Below are 17,001 nucleotides of genomic sequence, written 5' to 3'. Positions count from 1 at the left end.
TGCTTATATTTGATTTTTATTTATATATACCAATTTAAAATATAGTTTTTCATATGAGTCAATGTGCAGGTTAAAAATTCTGTGCTCTTCTTTATTTTTCTTCGGTGTCCATATAGGTATAGTTTTACTACAGAATACACACACATACACACACAACATTATTCATTAGGTCTCTTAAATTTCCCACAAAGATAAAATGCATGTGCACTGACATTTTACCTTTATGATTTAAATGTCATCAGTTTACATTTGGAGGACTGTCTCTTCTCTGAGGAAACAATAGTCTTAGTTGTTTGGTGTGGCATCACAGAACCAATGGTAGTTATTGGATATGGACACATTTATGGGTTATGAGATCACCAAGGTCTCCCACGACACTGTATAAAATGTGGTGTGTGGGCATGTGAGTGGTTTCCATAAAGCTTCTTGATTTGGGGGCATAATTTTTAGAGCATCATGTGTCCTTTTTAAGTCCCGAAGTATTTATTGGATGAAATCATATTGCAATAATTCACTGAAGAAGGGTGTAAAATATTTTGCTGTTGGCATTTAAAATCATCCTCAAATATAGTGGAAAATGCAGTACACTGAATAAAATAATTGTATAAAAAGAAAACTTAGAAAGAATTTCACAAATTAATTATAAGTTATTACTTATTGGTAGCAGCTAAGTGCAAAACAATTGGTCTGATAAAGAAGATTTTGGGCAAAAAAAATCTGGGAAAGTGTAATTTTTCCAAATGATTTCCCCATGTCAGTGAAATACTAATGTGTATAAATATGTATATAAAACTTTGCTTCTTAATAAACACATTTATTATGTATTTGGATGTCATCGTGAGAGTTCTATAAATATTTAGCTTTGAGTTCATCCAATTTTCCTAAAAGTGAATGAGATTATTCTATAGCCATGTTTTTAAACCAAATAAATGAACTCAGATTAATGTTTATATCAACTCTATCACAACAAGTTTCAATTAATAATGAAATGTTAGTTTTGGAGGGAGATTAATTATAAAGGGATGCAAATTTTCCTTCGGCAAAGACAATTTATTTGCTTGATTTTGGTAGACAATGGTTTCATGTTTAGAAACCTATTTTATTAGATAATGCGGTGCTAAAAGAGTAAACACTAATACATGTAGATAATTTTGACTATAAACTTCTTTTCTGAACTTCTTTCATTTTGCTATATACTGTATTATTGACAGCTCTTTGTGTACCATTTCCCTCACTTCTATTTACCTCCTCCTGGGTTTATTTACATCAGCATTGCTGCTAATTAGTTTGGGGGGGGGTGTGGGGAGAGATTTCTATACATCCTCCTGCTCCTGGCCTCATGAAGAGACAGTCCCCAAACCTGGGGAAAGCTTCATCTTTAACTCATTAGGTTCAGTAAACAGAGCCAGTCCCTTCAGTGACCAACTGCTGTGCTCACAGCTTCTAGCGAGGAACTGAGCAATTTGCCAAATTAATTTTCTCCCCTTCAAGGTAGCTCTCTGTGGGCGACACCTATGTACCTGCATTCTTAAACTCAATGCCTTGTAAAAGCGTGCTTTCCAAGGTGGAAAGGTTGAGGATGGAAAAAGGCCATCTTTCCTGCCCCCAGTCACTGATGGTTTGAGTTCACTCAAAATCGTTTTCGTGTAGTCACATCGTGGAAATGCTTTTTAAAGAACTTTGGCTAGTTTTAAATGCATTGAAAGCAAGATGTATTGCTGCATTTATTTGAGCGTTTTCATCAAGATCCTGGATTGAAACGAAGAAGACAGTAGGTTCTGAGAATGCGCTTTCACGGGTGTTCCAGGAGCACGTAGCCTCACTGCTGCCGTGTAGCCCTGCTCGCTTCTCACTCATGTCTTCTGAATTCCATTCTGTCTAGACAGACTACCCAAAATTGTCACATCTAGGCATTCCTATTTAACACGCCCTCTCCCAGAAAAAGCCATGGCAAATTGGATTGGAAATCAGCATCAAGTAAGTGAGATTCTGTGTCTTCATGAGCTTCCTGCAAAAGGTTAATGCATTCGTGTTCTTGAAATCTCTTCAAGGCAGACACATGGAATTTTTACTCAGACTTCATTCTGCATACAACATCAATAAATATGGAAATTAGGGCTTCAAATTTCACTTCTGATGAAACAAAATGCTGTTTAAATTCAGTTAATTGTTAAGTTACTTAGTGTTGAAAGGCAAAGATATGCTGATCTTATTAAAATATACCTGGTTAAATTTAGCTGTAAATTCCATGCAGGGACTCCTACTTTACACATGTTCCAAGTCGGAACGTCTGGGAAGAAAGCCACCCACTGGGCAGGATACCGAGTGAGTAATTTGGAAAGGTGAAAAGTTTAATTATGAGTCTATGTTTCGGGAGAAAAAGTAAAACAGGGCTGAATTCTTAATTTTTTTTGTTTGTTTAGGTTAAACCAACTGAAGGGCTATTTCACATTGTTTACATTTACATTACTCTGACAGTGAGAAAAGCTTTTAACATTTTCCCTATTTCATTTGAATCGAAGTTGTTTTTAATATATACAAAATGAGGGGGAAAGCCTTAACTAAAGGTAGAGTTCAACACTGTTTAGACAGACTCAATAAATTTCTAATTTTCCAGATAATTAAAGAGTTATAGCATTTTGAATTTGTGGCTAAGGGCCAGTGGAGGGAATAAGAGACCAAAATTCTCAAACCTGACTTTCTTGTTCATCTTATTGAATAACTTTGTGCACATTACTATGGAGTCTCTCAGTATGTCAGAATCTTTATATATAATCTGGGGTTAAAAAAAAGACATCAGAACTTTTGTTTTCCAATTACAAGCGTAAAATATATATATTCTTTATACAATGTGTATAAACATTCATATATAACAAAATTCAGATAAATATAAATATATATGTTTATTTACACACATATATACACAATGTTATCCATAATCTAACCATTCAGAGATAACCTTGCTTTCATTTGGGTTTAAAATCCTAGCCCTCGAGCCAACCATCTGTACATATCTGCATGCAAGCATAAGTGTATCGTCCATTAACAAATATTAGATTATACATAATACTTTTTATAACCCTTTATGCTCAGTTATTCTATGGTGACCCTCTTCCCATGTTATTAGATATTCTTCCTTATCATGATAATAATTTTACTTGGGAAAAAAACCTATAATTCTGCTTGTTCCTTTTTTTAAAATAATCATTGCAAACAATGCTTGAGTGAAAATCAACATGTGCTATGTTCTAAGGCACATCTGTGAATGACTGAATTATTTACTTAGTCTGTCATAAATCATTGGTAATAAATGCTCTTTAAAGAAGTGTGTACACATATCATCATGGATAGATAAATGCTTATGGCAGTGTAATAAAGGATATTGCCAATAAAAATTGATTTCTGACGAATTTTGTTATGTTATAATGATGATATTTTAGATTTTTTTAAAACAGATTTTATTGGCATTGAATGCTGAAAAATCTGGTTGACTTGAGTGATTGATAAATAAATGGTGAAGTGAAAGAAGTTAGAAGATGATAGTTCTCCATACCGACCACATGTAGAAATAGCTTAAGTCTCTGATTTTTCCCTAATTTTTGACTGTAATTTTAGAATATTCCCTAAACTTCTATGATAAGGAAATCATTTGGACAAATAAATTTCAAAATAAATATATTTGAAATCAGGTATATTGAATATCATGACTAACTCTATGATCTTAGTCAAGTCCTTTACTTCTTTAAATTTCAATGTTTTCATTAAAAAAATGGGCATGTTTTTAGTTTGCCAGGCTGCTGAAAGCAGATAACATAAAATGGGTTGGCTTTAACAAGTGGAATCTGTTTATTTACTGGCTTACAGTTTTGTGGCTATGAGAACGCCGAATAAAGGCGTCGTCCTAATAACGCTTTCTTCCCGAAGACAGGTGACCAGCAATTCCTGGCTCCTCTGTCACATGGCAAGGCACACGGCGGCATCTGTTGGTCTCTTTTCTAAGTTTCATTTATTTCAGCTTCTTGCTTGCATAGCCTTCTCTCTCTCTCTCTCCATCCCATTTATAAAGGACTTTAGTGAGAAGATTAAGACCCATCTTGGGTTGTGCCTTAAGCAAACTAACCTTATGAAAACCTCCTTACAATAGGTTTACCCCCGCAGGAATGGATTAGCTTTAAGAACGTGATTGACCTGGAAGGCTATTTAGAGGATTTATTGAGATGCTCTAAGTATAAAGAACAGAGGTGACCATGGTTGTGTCTTGGCCAGTGTTTTGCCATTTGTGGCCTGTGAGATTCATTCAATCTCACTCATTTTGAGGATCTATGGAACTTTATAGATTCTACTTCCTAAATCTCTCAGACCTGCATTCTCTTCACAGCCCCATTCCTACTGCCTCAGCCATTTCTCACTTGGACCCAGGACGCTGCCACCGTCTCAATATGTGACCAGTTCAGGCCTCTGGTAACTCAGGTATACTGGCCTTTTTTAGGGTCCTTGAACTTACAAAGCTCATTCCCTTCATAGGGCCGTTGCCTGCCTTATCTCTGCCTGGAATGCTATCCTTCCCCCTCAGAAAGCCACCCCTCCCCACTGCTAAACCTGAACTTGCATGTTGGGTACCTTTTGTCATTCAGGCAGCAGCTAAAAAATCTCCTTAGAAAGGCCTTCCCTGGCTATTCAAGCTAGTTACTCACTATAACTTTTCCGATTTTACTCTTTGCAATCATTTATCTTTATCTTATAGTTGTGTTTCTTTGTTGTTTGTCAGGTTCCTAGTCTATAAAATGGGGGATTACATAGTGTCTCCTTGAGAGAATTGATGTGAGGGTCAAATGAGACAAATATGTCAAGTACTTAGACATTTTCTAGCACATAGACAATGCTATATACGAGTTAGGTGTTATTGCTGCCTTTATCACCACCACCACCACCACCACCACCACCACCATCATCACAACCTCCATAACTACCACTTCCACCACCACTACCACCATCACCACCACCACCATCATCACAACCTCCATAACTACCACTTCCGTCACGACCACCACCACCACCACCATCACCACCACCACCATCACAACCACCATAACTACCACTTCCACCACCATCGCCACCACCACCATCACAACCACCATAACTACCACTTCCACCACCACCACCACCACCATCACCACCACCACCATCATCACAACCACCATAAGTACCACTTCCACCACCATCATCACCACCACCATCACCACCACCACCATCATCACCACAACCACCATAACTACCACTTCCACCACCACCACCACCATCACCACCATCATCACAACCACCATAACTACCATTTCCACCACCACCACCACCATCACCACCATCATCACAACCACCATAACTACCACTTCCACCACCACCACCACCACCACTACCACCATCATCACAACCTCCATAACTACCACTTCCACCACCACTACCACCATCACCACCACCACCATCATCACAACCTCCATAACTACCACTTCCGTCACGACCACCACCACCACCACCACCATCACCACCACCACCATCACAACCACCATAACTACCACTTCCACCACCATCGTCACCACCACCATCATCACAACCACCATAACTACCACTTCCACCACCACCACCACCATCACCACCACCACCATCATCACAACCACCATAAGTACCACTTCCACCACCATCATCACCACCACCATCACCACCACCACCATCATCACCACAACCATCATAACTACCACTTCCACCACCACCACCACCATCACCACCACCACCATCATCACAACCACCATAACTACCACTTCCACCACCACCACCACCACCACCACCATCATCACAACCTCCATAACTACCACTTCCACCACCACCACCATCACCACCACCAACATCATCACAACCTCCATAACTACCACTTCCACTGCTATCACCACCACCACCACTACCACTTCAACATTCACACTCCAGTGCTACTGAAAGATAAGCTACCCAAGAGCATGGGTGTTCTGTTTCAGTGACCAATATATTCCCAGTGTTCCCCACAATGCCTGATACATACCAGATCAATATTTGCTGAATTAGTGAACAGAAATTATTGCAATTGCCTCCTAACTGATGTTGCCATCTTCTAGTCTCTTTTTCCCAATTGCCATAGGAATGCAAATCTGTTCACAGCACTCTGCCTTTGAAAATCATCCCTGCTACGTGCCAAGTCAAGTCATAGTCTGATAAACAAAGCCCCTCATTTTTATCTCATCTGTTAGCAGCTCCCATCATCTCTGGCTTAGTTTGCAGAGACCCATTTGCAGTTTCCAGAACAGATCAAACTCTCCTGCTTCCATACCTTTTTCACAATGTGCTTCCTCTATGGGAATGCATTTCCTCAATTTGCCAAACTGACAAATTTCACTGTATCCTCCGAACCTAAGCTCATGCATCATCTCCCTTTGGAATTGAATCCTAACCCTTTTTCCCCCAGCATAGAAGGATAAGCAGTGCCTCCTCTGTATCCTGACATTATCATTCCATTTCATCCTGTATTATAAGAGTCATCATTCTCCAGCAAATTGCAGATCTTCGCTTTTTCCATTTCTCATCTTGGATTGTGACGGTAAGGATTATGCATTATCTATCTCTGTATTTATAAGTGGATAACACATTGCCAGGCACATATTTGATGCCCAATCAACATTGGTTGAATAAATAAGTGAATGACTATTCGTTTACATTTCTCCTTGGTATTAGACACTATTATGTTATTGAATGAGAGAAACTGAAATAACAGGAAATCTTATGGCAGTTTTCTATATACTTAATAGAATATTACACTCAAAAATTTGCTAAATATCAAACACAAGCATTGGAATCCATTATCCAAGCATGTGTATTGAGTATTTTTTTAAAACTAGGGATGTGGTAGTGACATCGCAGCTGAGTATACCAGGCATAGCCTGTGCACCATCACCCAGTCCCATCTTACTCTAGCCACTACTGCCATGTGTGGAGGCACCAACCAATTTTGTGCATGTGGAATCTGACAGGTGTCATCACCTCAGCCCATGACAAGTTGTTCTCCTGACCTGTCCTGGAGTGTCTCAGGGTGGGGTGGTGTGGTGGTTTGGAGTGACATACCACAGGAAAAAAACCAGACAATCCATTCCTGTGAGTGTGAACCCATTGTAAGTAGGACCTTTTAATGAAGTTACTTCAGTTAAGGTGTGGCCCACCTCAATCAGGATAAGTCTTAATCCTTCTACTGGAGTCCTTTAGAAGCAGAATGAAATTGAAACACATAGAGAGAAAGCCACAGAGAGCAAGAAGCTGAAGGTCAACAGAATCTGGAAGAGAACGGCGAGGCCAGGAGAGGCTGCCATGTGCGTGGCCATGTGACAGAGGCCCCAAGGACCGAGGATCCCTGGCAGTCAGCTCCAGAATGCCAGTCTTAAGGAAGAAAGCATTGCCTTGATGATGCCTTGATTTGGACTTCTGGTCTCAAAATCATGAGTTCATAATTTCCTACTGTTTAACCCTCACATTTCATGGTATTTGCTTGAGCAGCCAAAGAAACCAAAACAGATGGTAACTATGGGAACTGGCTCAGTATTCAGACATGAGCCACCAAAAAGTGGGGGAGGAGAGTTATGGGGAGTTATAGCTGGATAGGCCACTTTACCCAATAGGGGCACAAGTCAATGAATGACTTTTCCCTTTTCCTCCCCCAGGCAATCAGTTCTGCCCTGTATCCCAATAAGTCCTTAGAAGGTCCTAGAGGATCCAGCCCAAGTTGTCTGCAGGAGGGGCCACTTCAACTACCCTTCCCTAAGCCGCTTTTCCTTTTGCCCTGTTCATTCTCTCTATCCTTCCCTTCTGCTTCCTGGGATCACCTTCCACCTGGACTGCATGCACATGAGCCTTTGACTCAAGCTCTGCTTTCAGGCAACCCCAACTAAGAGGGTCTGCCTCAGTTTCAGGTATGAGATGACAAAGAAGTCTTACACACTTATATTGTAGAAAACTGTAATTTTCAATAAAATGAAATTCTTAAAAATGTGGAAAATAATTTAATTGTATGTACTTGCTTTTCTCTTTATGAAGACCTGGCACTTATGGATTTTTAATAATGCCTCCAGAAAATAAAAATTATTTTTCTAGCATCTGAGAAAACAGTTAAATTCTTTATAGACTTGGTTACCAACAGGCATTCTTGTATTGATTGCTACACTTGATTTTATTAAGTAACCATGTGTTGATGCAATTATGCTTTTAGGCAGTCCCCCTGCTTCTACCACAGCACCCACAGGACTGTGGCTACCTTGAGACTCCCTACATTCTAGGTGTACTTTGAGAGCAGAAACCAAGTCTTACTTATATTGTAGCCTGATTATCTGGTTACTAGTGTACAGTGCCAGTAATGTAAGAATTTAGTGTTTTAAATGGATGGGTAAAATCTCAAAACTAAAGCTGTACCTAGATGCCAAAATATTTTGAAAATTATGAATAAACTAATTAATATTCCTTCTTTGATCAATAGAATAAATTGGAATCAATTAATATAGTCAGAATATAGCGGCGGACTTGGCCCAGTGGTTAGGGCATCTGTCTACCACACGGGAGGTCCACGGTTCAAACCCCAGGCCTCCTTGACCCGTGTGGAGCTGGCCCATGTGCAGTGCTGATGCGCGCAAGGAGTGCCATGCTACACAGGGGTGTCCCCCGAGTAGGGGAGCCCCATGCGCAAGGAGTGTGCCCCATAAGGAGAGCCGCCCAGTGCAAAAGAAAGTGCAGCCTGCCCAGGAGTGGTGCTGCACACACAGAGAGGTGACACAACAAAAAAAGAAACACAGATTCCCGTGCCGCTGACAACAACAGAAGTGGACAAAGACGACGATGCAGCAAATAGACACAGAGAACAGATAACTGGGGTGGGGGGGAGAAGGGGAGAGAAATAAATAAATAAAATCTTTTAAAAAAATCAATAGAGTCAGCATAAGGCTTACGCTTTCCTAAAATAAACAAAACAGAGCAAAACAAAAGGATGCCCCTTACCAACTGAGCACAAGTATAGTTGCTCCTGTATTTCCTTCTAGTTACTGTTTCCTCTCCATTTCTTATAGCCACGTTCCTTAAAGGGACAATCTATATATGTTGCATTTACCTCTTGCAGCTTACATTTTCAACTAATGGCAATGTGACATCTTCCCACATCACATCATTTAAACTTCTCTGGCAGAGATCACTAATGGCATAATGTCAAACTGAATTGACATTTTCCAGTATCATTCTAACCTCTCAGCACAGCAACTTTCTACTTTTTAACTTTTTACTTTCCAGTTCCACTCCTATGACCATTTACTCAACAACATTCCTCCAGGGTAGAATTAATTTTGTATTTGGGGCTCTTCCAGAGTCCAATCTGTCATGCCAGCTCCAATTGTTTGCCTTGTTTCTCCTAATTCCAGAAAAGTATTTCCATTTTTGGCGGGCTCTCGTATCTGTCCACCCATACCCAGTTTAGGCAATTGGCCCCAAGTATGAAATAGATTCTGAGCTCTGCTTATCTAGAAAGGGCTTGCTCCTCTCTAAAATTTAGTTCATTTCGACAACTTTGGAGCTACTGAATGTTAATGACATGCTTTTAGTTTTATCCAGTGTATTCTTGTAATAACAGGAATGAAGTAATTTCATGACCTTCTACATCTTATTTGGAAATGGGACTTCTCCACATGGACATTGACTTAATGCAAGCATGATAGTAGATGTTGGAGTGGAAATCAAAACTTAAACCAGAGTCAATTAATAAATGTGTGCGCCTGGGTGTTTGTGGGGTAGGTTGCAAAGTTTTGACCATCATTTTAGTAGATGACTGTAAAGAGAAGTGTGGTTTGGTAGATCCAGAATCCATAAACTCAGAGATACATCTAGTTGAGGATAAAAAATAATTTATTTAAAATTGAATAACCTTGGAAGGAAAGTCACCAGAGGTTGAAGGGTAGAGGTGGGTGGGAGAAAACTTAAGGAAGTTGAGAGATGACAATATGTGATAAGATGGTTGACCAGTTTCTTGCATTTTGGCAAGTGGCTAAGGATGGAGACACAGGGTCTGGCTGGAGTGATGGATCCATGAAGTGAGGGACCTGTGCAGAGGGACGGTCCAACTTTAATGTCTCTTTCAGTGTCCTTTGAAAGGCACTGTGATGGTTACACTAATGTATCACCTTAGCCGGGTAATGGTACCCAGTTGTTTGATAAAGCAAGCACTTGGCTAATGGTAATGCAAGGGCATTTCATGGACTTTAATCATCAGTGAGTTGATTGCATAGATGACTGGTTACATCTACAATCCACTGAGGAGATTGCCGCCAGCAATGAGTGATGTCTTATCCAATCAGTTGAAGGCCTTAAAAGGGGAAGTGATTTCAGCATCCAGAGAGACAATTCCCATCTCTACTTCAGACAGCCAGTGTCTCCTGGGAACTCATCAAGGACCTTCTTTGGAGTCCCTGGTTTACAGACTGCCCTATGGAATTTAGACTTGTGCATCCCCACAGATGCATGAGACAAATTTATAATATCTCATACTGTTTACAGATATCTCCTGCCGGTTCTGTTTCCCTAGAGAACCCTGACTGATGGAGGCACTTTCCAGAAGAACCAGACTACTTGGGTTCTTTACTGCTGTGTTCTCAAAAGGTAGTTGTGTAAAACTATTTCTTTCTTCTTTTCTCTTTCCTTGCATTATTTTGTTTTTAAAATGTTTATCTTCATTTTGTATACACAAAAGGAGAATACTTAGAGAAAGCATTTTCATTTGGACATAGACTGTTTTGAAATTTAATTATTTAAATCTATAAAAATTTACACTTATAGTTCCTTTACTCAAATCAATTTCTTTTTCAATGGGCAGAAATGTAAGTAGACTTTTCAGGAACAGAAGAGCCATAGAGAGAGGCTAGGACTTAACCTCAGGAAGTAGAACTAGCAAAGACTCATTTCATCCTTGGTTGGCATTTCTCGTTTAGAAGACATGAAAGAACTGCTTCCCCTCTGTGGCATATTGAATCATGTACCCCAATTTAGACATATTTTTAATCTTACTCCACGTTTCCTGGGTATGAACCTATTGTAAACAGGATCTCTTGAAGATGTTATTGTAAGTTAAAGTGTGGCCTAACTGAATGAAGTTGGGTCTTAAATTCAGATTTCTGGAGTCCTTCATAAGGAGAAGAAATTCAGACAGAGGCCAGACAAGCCACAGGACAGAGCCCGAAGCTGGAAATCAAGAGAACCCAAAGACCACTGGCGGCCAGCACCAGAGTGTCACAGACTTGGGAGAGAAGTGTTGCCTTGCTGGCACCTTGATGTTGGTCTTAGCTTCAAAGCTGTGAGACAATGAACCCTGTTTTTAAAAAGAGATTTATTTGTTTATTTACTTTTCCCCTTTCCCTCCTCCCACCCTGCTGTTTTTTCTGTCTGTGTTGTCTTCTCATTTTCTCTCCTCTAGGATTCACTGGGATTTGGTCCTGGAGACTCTGATGTGGAGAGCGGTTCCCTGTCAATTGCACCACCTCAGTTCCTGCTCTCTGCTGTGCATCACCTTGATTCTCCCCTTGTCTCTCTTTCGTTGGATCATCATCTTGTTGCATGACTCACTTGCGCGGGCACTTGCTCACCATGCGGGCACTTGTGTGGGCACTGGTTTGCTGCATGGGCACACTTTCTCTTCTTTTTCACCAGGAGGCCCCAGGGGTCAAACCCGGGTCCTCCCATATGGTAGGCGGAAGCTCTATCACTTGAGCCACATCTACTTCCCCATAAATCTTATTTTTAAGCCAACCCATTGTGGGTATTTGTGATTGAAGCGCAGGAAAACTATGACACCCACTCAGTAGAAATGAGAGAATACCTTCTCTTTAACCGTCCCTTACTTGGCTTAGTGTACAGGGGTTGAGGCCTGGGGCACAGTTCTAACTCTGCCTTGAAAACTTCATATGGCAAAGTTGCTGTTGCATAAGTTCCTTAACACAGCCAGTATGGACAGATGCATTGGTATTAAAAGAACAGATGGAATAGGTGACCAGCTCAGGTCATCATTGCTATCGTGATAACAATTCACAAAGTCATTTTAATAGTGGGTCAATAAAGTCATTTTCATATGTTTGAAGAGATATAGAACTCAGTGAATAGGAAAAAATTTTTAACCAAAATCAGCTATTTGAAAAATGCAGTGTGCCTTACCTCCACTGCGAAGTGAGGCAACTTCCCTTGCATAAGTGTTTTGTTGAAAAAAGTAAATTAAAAAGAAAAAGATTTTGTGTTGATCACCATTTTACAAAGATCTTGGGCTTAGAAAATTTCCTCTGGTATTCTCTTAAATTTCCCCTGGATTATTCAAACCATGAACTCCACGAGGGTAGGGGCTTTTGTAATTCCTGGTGCTTTGCACAGTGCCTGGCAGATTGTTGGTGCTCAACAAATACATGTCCTATAAACAATGAAAAAAAAATTTTTAAGCCCATATGCTCTTGCAGATGTGTAAAGTAAGCTTAAACTTTCAAACCTTCAAATTAAATACATATTGCTATTAGTTTAGGGGAAAAAAGTACATAAATTGTCCTTAATTTAAGTCTTTGTGCACATTGCTTTTCATTAAATCAAACTGATGAATTTCACCCATTATTTAAAGGTAAATAATGGTGGTAATATTTCAAACCACCTGAAAATATTAGCTGAATTTTTTTTCAGGGTTTAAATTTTTTTCCCCATGAATTTATCGTCAATCCTTGGCCCCACTGCTACTGCTTGTAAATCATGACTGTATATTATAAATTATGTGAAAAAATTGTTTTAGCTTTGGTCTGTATTGTCAAAGAAATGCTTTATGTTCAGCTGTGTAGTATGGCCACTGGAAAAATAGCATTTTTCCCTGGACTATCTCAAAAGGAAGGGCTGCATATGTTTAATATTTATTTGCACAAACATAACCTGTTGTGAGATATTAGGAATTAGTACAATAAATTGAACCAGAAATTACATTTGCCTAAGATATCACATTAAAAAAAGAATGTGGGTTTTAACTTGGTTATTAAGATAACAGTTCTCTTTGCTTTGCACATGTGGAGATAAATGCTGTGAGTCACATTTACCATTGTCCACAAATCTAGCCAATTGGCCCCGACCCTGTGCAAACCAGAGTGTGCCCACTGATTCCCTGCTAATTTTCAAATTGAGCCTTTCCAGCAGCACCACCACCACTAGCTGAACTTTTTAAAAGCAAATGCTTGGTGTGAACAATGAAGTTGACAGGTATCCATGTTTCTTAAATGAGGTTGTATTTTAACCTTAAAATAAAATAGAGGACATACCTTGTTTAGTGGTACACCTTGTTGGGGGGATTGGGTCGCCTGCATCTTCAGGGTTTCTAGACTCTCACAAACATAAGGTTTTGTGAAAAAAGGCTGAATTCAAACTCTTATTCATGACACATTTCTAGGAGTCAATATATTTAGTATCTTAAATTCTCTTATTAATCTATAATTGATAACATTAGGAATCAGACAGATTCTAATAAACTACAATAATCACTCAGATTGAGGGTGCACTCTGAGTAGATTCAGTGAGCTTTGGCATTTCCAGAATGTAGAAAGCCATGATTACATTCTTTTGTTCCCCTTCCCCTCCCCCGTCCTGCTGTTTTTGCTTTCTGTGTCCATTCGCTGCGTGATCTTCTGTATCGATTTCTCTTTTTGTCTTCTCTTCTCATCTTTCTCCTCTAGGATGCACTGGGACTCGATTCTGGGGACCTCTGATGTGGAGAGAGATTCCCTGTCGATTGTGCTTCCTCAGTTTCTGGTCTCTGCTGCACTTCACCTTGACTCTCCCCTTTGTTTCTCTTTTGTTTCATCATCATCTTGTTGCATGACTCACTTGCGTGGGCACTGGCTCACCATGCAGGCACTCGGCTTGCTGCACGGGCAGTAGGCTTGCCAGTTGGGCACTGGCTTGCCGCATGGGCACTGACTCACCACGTGGGCACTCACGGGCACTTGGCTTGCCATGCAGGTGCTCTCGTGGGCACTTGGCTCACCATGTGGGCATTTGGCTCACTGCACAGGCACCCACATGGGCACTCGGCTCACCATGTAGGCAATCAGCTCACTGTGTGGCACGCTTTTTCTTCTTTTTCACCAGGAGGCCCCAGGGATTGAACCCAGGTCCTCCCATCTGGTAGGTGGAGGTCTTATCTCTTGAGCCACATCTGCTTCCCCTTGATTTCATTCTTGGGGACTTTATTTTTAAAAGCAGTAATAGATGAAGCAGATGTGGGTCAAGTGGTAGAGGTCCCACCTACCACATGGGAGGTCCCTGGTTTGGTTTCCCATGCCTCCTAAAGAAGACAGTGAGCTGGCATGACAGGCAGGCACAGCAAGCTGATGCAGCAGGGTGATGCAACAAGAGACACAAGAAGAAAAACATAATGAGAGACACAACATAGCAAGGAGCAGAGTTTCCTGGTGCCTCCTGAAGAGGATGAGCAAGACAGAGAGCTGAAACAAAGGGCAGGCACAGGAAGCTGACACAACAAGCTGACACAAGAGGAACAAGAAGAAAAATGCAATGAGATACACAACAAAGTAGGGAACTAAGGTGGCTCAAGAGATTAGGTGCCCCCCTCCATATCGGAGGTCCCAGTTCAGTTCCTAGAGCCTCCTGAAGAGACAAGGAAGAAAAACAGACTCAGCAAGTGCAAACAATGAAAGGGTGTGGAGAAATAAATAAAATAAATCTTAAAAAAAAAAACAACAGTAATAGACTTATGTTGTCAACATAGCTGTCTATAAAACAAGTGCCTAATATAAATTTGCCCGAATATATAATATATACCTTACACTGCGGTGGGGAGGATGTCAAGTGGATCTTTTGGGGACATGTAACAAAATGTACTAAAGCTGATATTTGGTTCCAGTACAGAGAATTTAGCTATGTATAGATCTGTTTATATATGACACAAAACACTGCAAGTTTATAAGGTGTAATTTTGGGTTGAAAGAGGTTTGGCTAGTTACATTGTGTCCATGCTTAATATTCATGTGTCTTAAAATTAATTTCATGAGGGCCTTTTCTGCCAACTTCCTCCTACCCCAGTACAGCTCCAGGATCCTGTCACACTGCTGCCACTGCCACTTCCCTCCAGCCTCCATCGTGATCATCTACTGGGACCACATCAGCCACCACAAGATGTTCTCCAACATTCACAAGATCCGAGAGATTGCAGACGGCCCGTGCCTCGAGGTGGAAGGGAAGGTGGTCAGTTGGGCAGATGGCAGCAATGATGACTCGCTCATTGGTGGAAGTGTCTCTGCTGAAAGCTGGAGGGTGAAGGCACCAAAAGCACGGTCATAACTGGTGGAGATATTATCATGAACCATCACCTGGCAGGAAACCAGCTTCACAAAGGAAGCCTACAAGAAGTACATCCAAGATTACATGGAATCGATCAAAGGCAAATTTGAAGAACAGAGACCAGAAAGAGTAAAACCTTTTATGACAGGGGCTGTAGAACAAATTAAGCATATCCTTGCTAATTTCAACAACTATCAGTCCTCTATTAGTGAAAACATGAAACCAGATGGTATGGTTGCTCTCCTGGACTGCAGAGGATGGTGTGACCTCATATATGATTTTCTTTAAGGGTGACTTAGGAATGGAGAAATGTTAACAAATTTGGCAACTGCTTTGGATTGATCACCTGCCATCCTAACTGGCTGCTGCTTGTCATCCACACCACACCAGGACTTACAGATGGACTGGTGCCATCTTGAACTCATCATTTATTTGTATTCTGATTTATTTGGATCAGAGTCATTGTTTTTAAGAAAAACATGTCATGTACCTTGTCTAAAAATAAAAAAGCACTTAAACTAATTTGACAGAATGCCTCAGTTTAATATATTTAAATACATTCTGTAGTTTTCCTGGAGGAACTAGAGCCTGTCTGTAGATAACTACTGTGCAGCACAAGACTGTCTTCAAATAACCATGTCTACAGTTAACTTACTTCTGGGACTGAAATATAAAAATAAGAACCAAAAGTTTTAATTCTGATTTGAAGGGAGAGACCGTGTTCATAGCAGTGCCAACATTTGAAGTGGTTCTTTATACATTTCATCATCTGTAAACCGAAGCAACTAATTCTGGAAGAATGTACCAAAAGAACAAAAAAAGACTGTATAATACAGTTGGAAGCTAAGCATTGTCTGAGCTTATTTATCATAAATCAAGTAGAACCAAGTTCTAGAAAAATCTAGAAGTCTCCTGGAATTCATGTGGCAAATTTCCTGGTATTGGGATAGTAACGAGAACAGGAGTCAGGCAAACTGGCATGTCCCACTACCTGTTTTTTTAACAATGCACAAACTAAGATGGTTTTATATTTTTAAATGGTTGAAAAAATAAAAATACCTTGTGAAAATTATATAAAATCTAAATTTCAGTGTCCAATTTTACTGGAAAAAAATTAATTTCACAATTGAAACAGATTTACTAGATTTTTAAGAATAACAAATGGATGCACACCACTGAAATACTCATTTTTTAAAGATATTGTGTCTGCTTTGTGTTCTCATTAGGTGGCTCTGGGAACTGGTCCTGGGACATTAGGAAGTGGGAGAGAGGAGATCATTCTTTTGCGCTACCTCAGCTCCCTGGTCTGCTGCACCTCTTATTGTCTCTGCTCTGTGTCTCTTTTTGTTGTGTCATCTTGCTGTGTCAGCTGTCTGTGTAGGTCAACACTCTGTGCAGGCCAGCACTCCATGTGGGCCAGCTCTCCACTTGGGCCAGCTCACCACATGGGCCAGCTCATCTTCACCAGGAGGCACCAGGCATTGAATCCTGGACCTCCTATATGGTAGATGGGAGCCCAATTGCTTGAGCCACATCTGCTTCCCAAATTTAAATTCCAATGAGTATGTTACCTAGAAAACAGACTAAGTTACT

At 40.4% G+C, this 17,001-nt stretch overlaps 1 pseudogene; it reads left to right on the top strand.

Annotated features, from left to right (window-relative positions):
* The first annotated feature begins 15,114 nt into the window (after positions 1–15,114).
* On the top strand, positions 15,115–15,724 carry LOC101433144 (translationally-controlled tumor protein-like; annotated as a pseudogene).
* The last annotated feature ends 1,277 nt before the right edge of the window (positions 15,725–17,001 follow it).

Source organism: Dasypus novemcinctus, chromosome 5 (assembly GCF_030445035.2).
Source record: "Dasypus novemcinctus isolate mDasNov1 chromosome 5, mDasNov1.1.hap2, whole genome shotgun sequence".
NCBI lineage: Eukaryota > Metazoa > Chordata > Mammalia > Cingulata > Dasypodidae > Dasypus > Dasypus novemcinctus.
The sequence above is the reverse complement of the archived record's forward strand: the minus strand, read 5'-3'. Positions and strand labels throughout refer to the sequence as shown.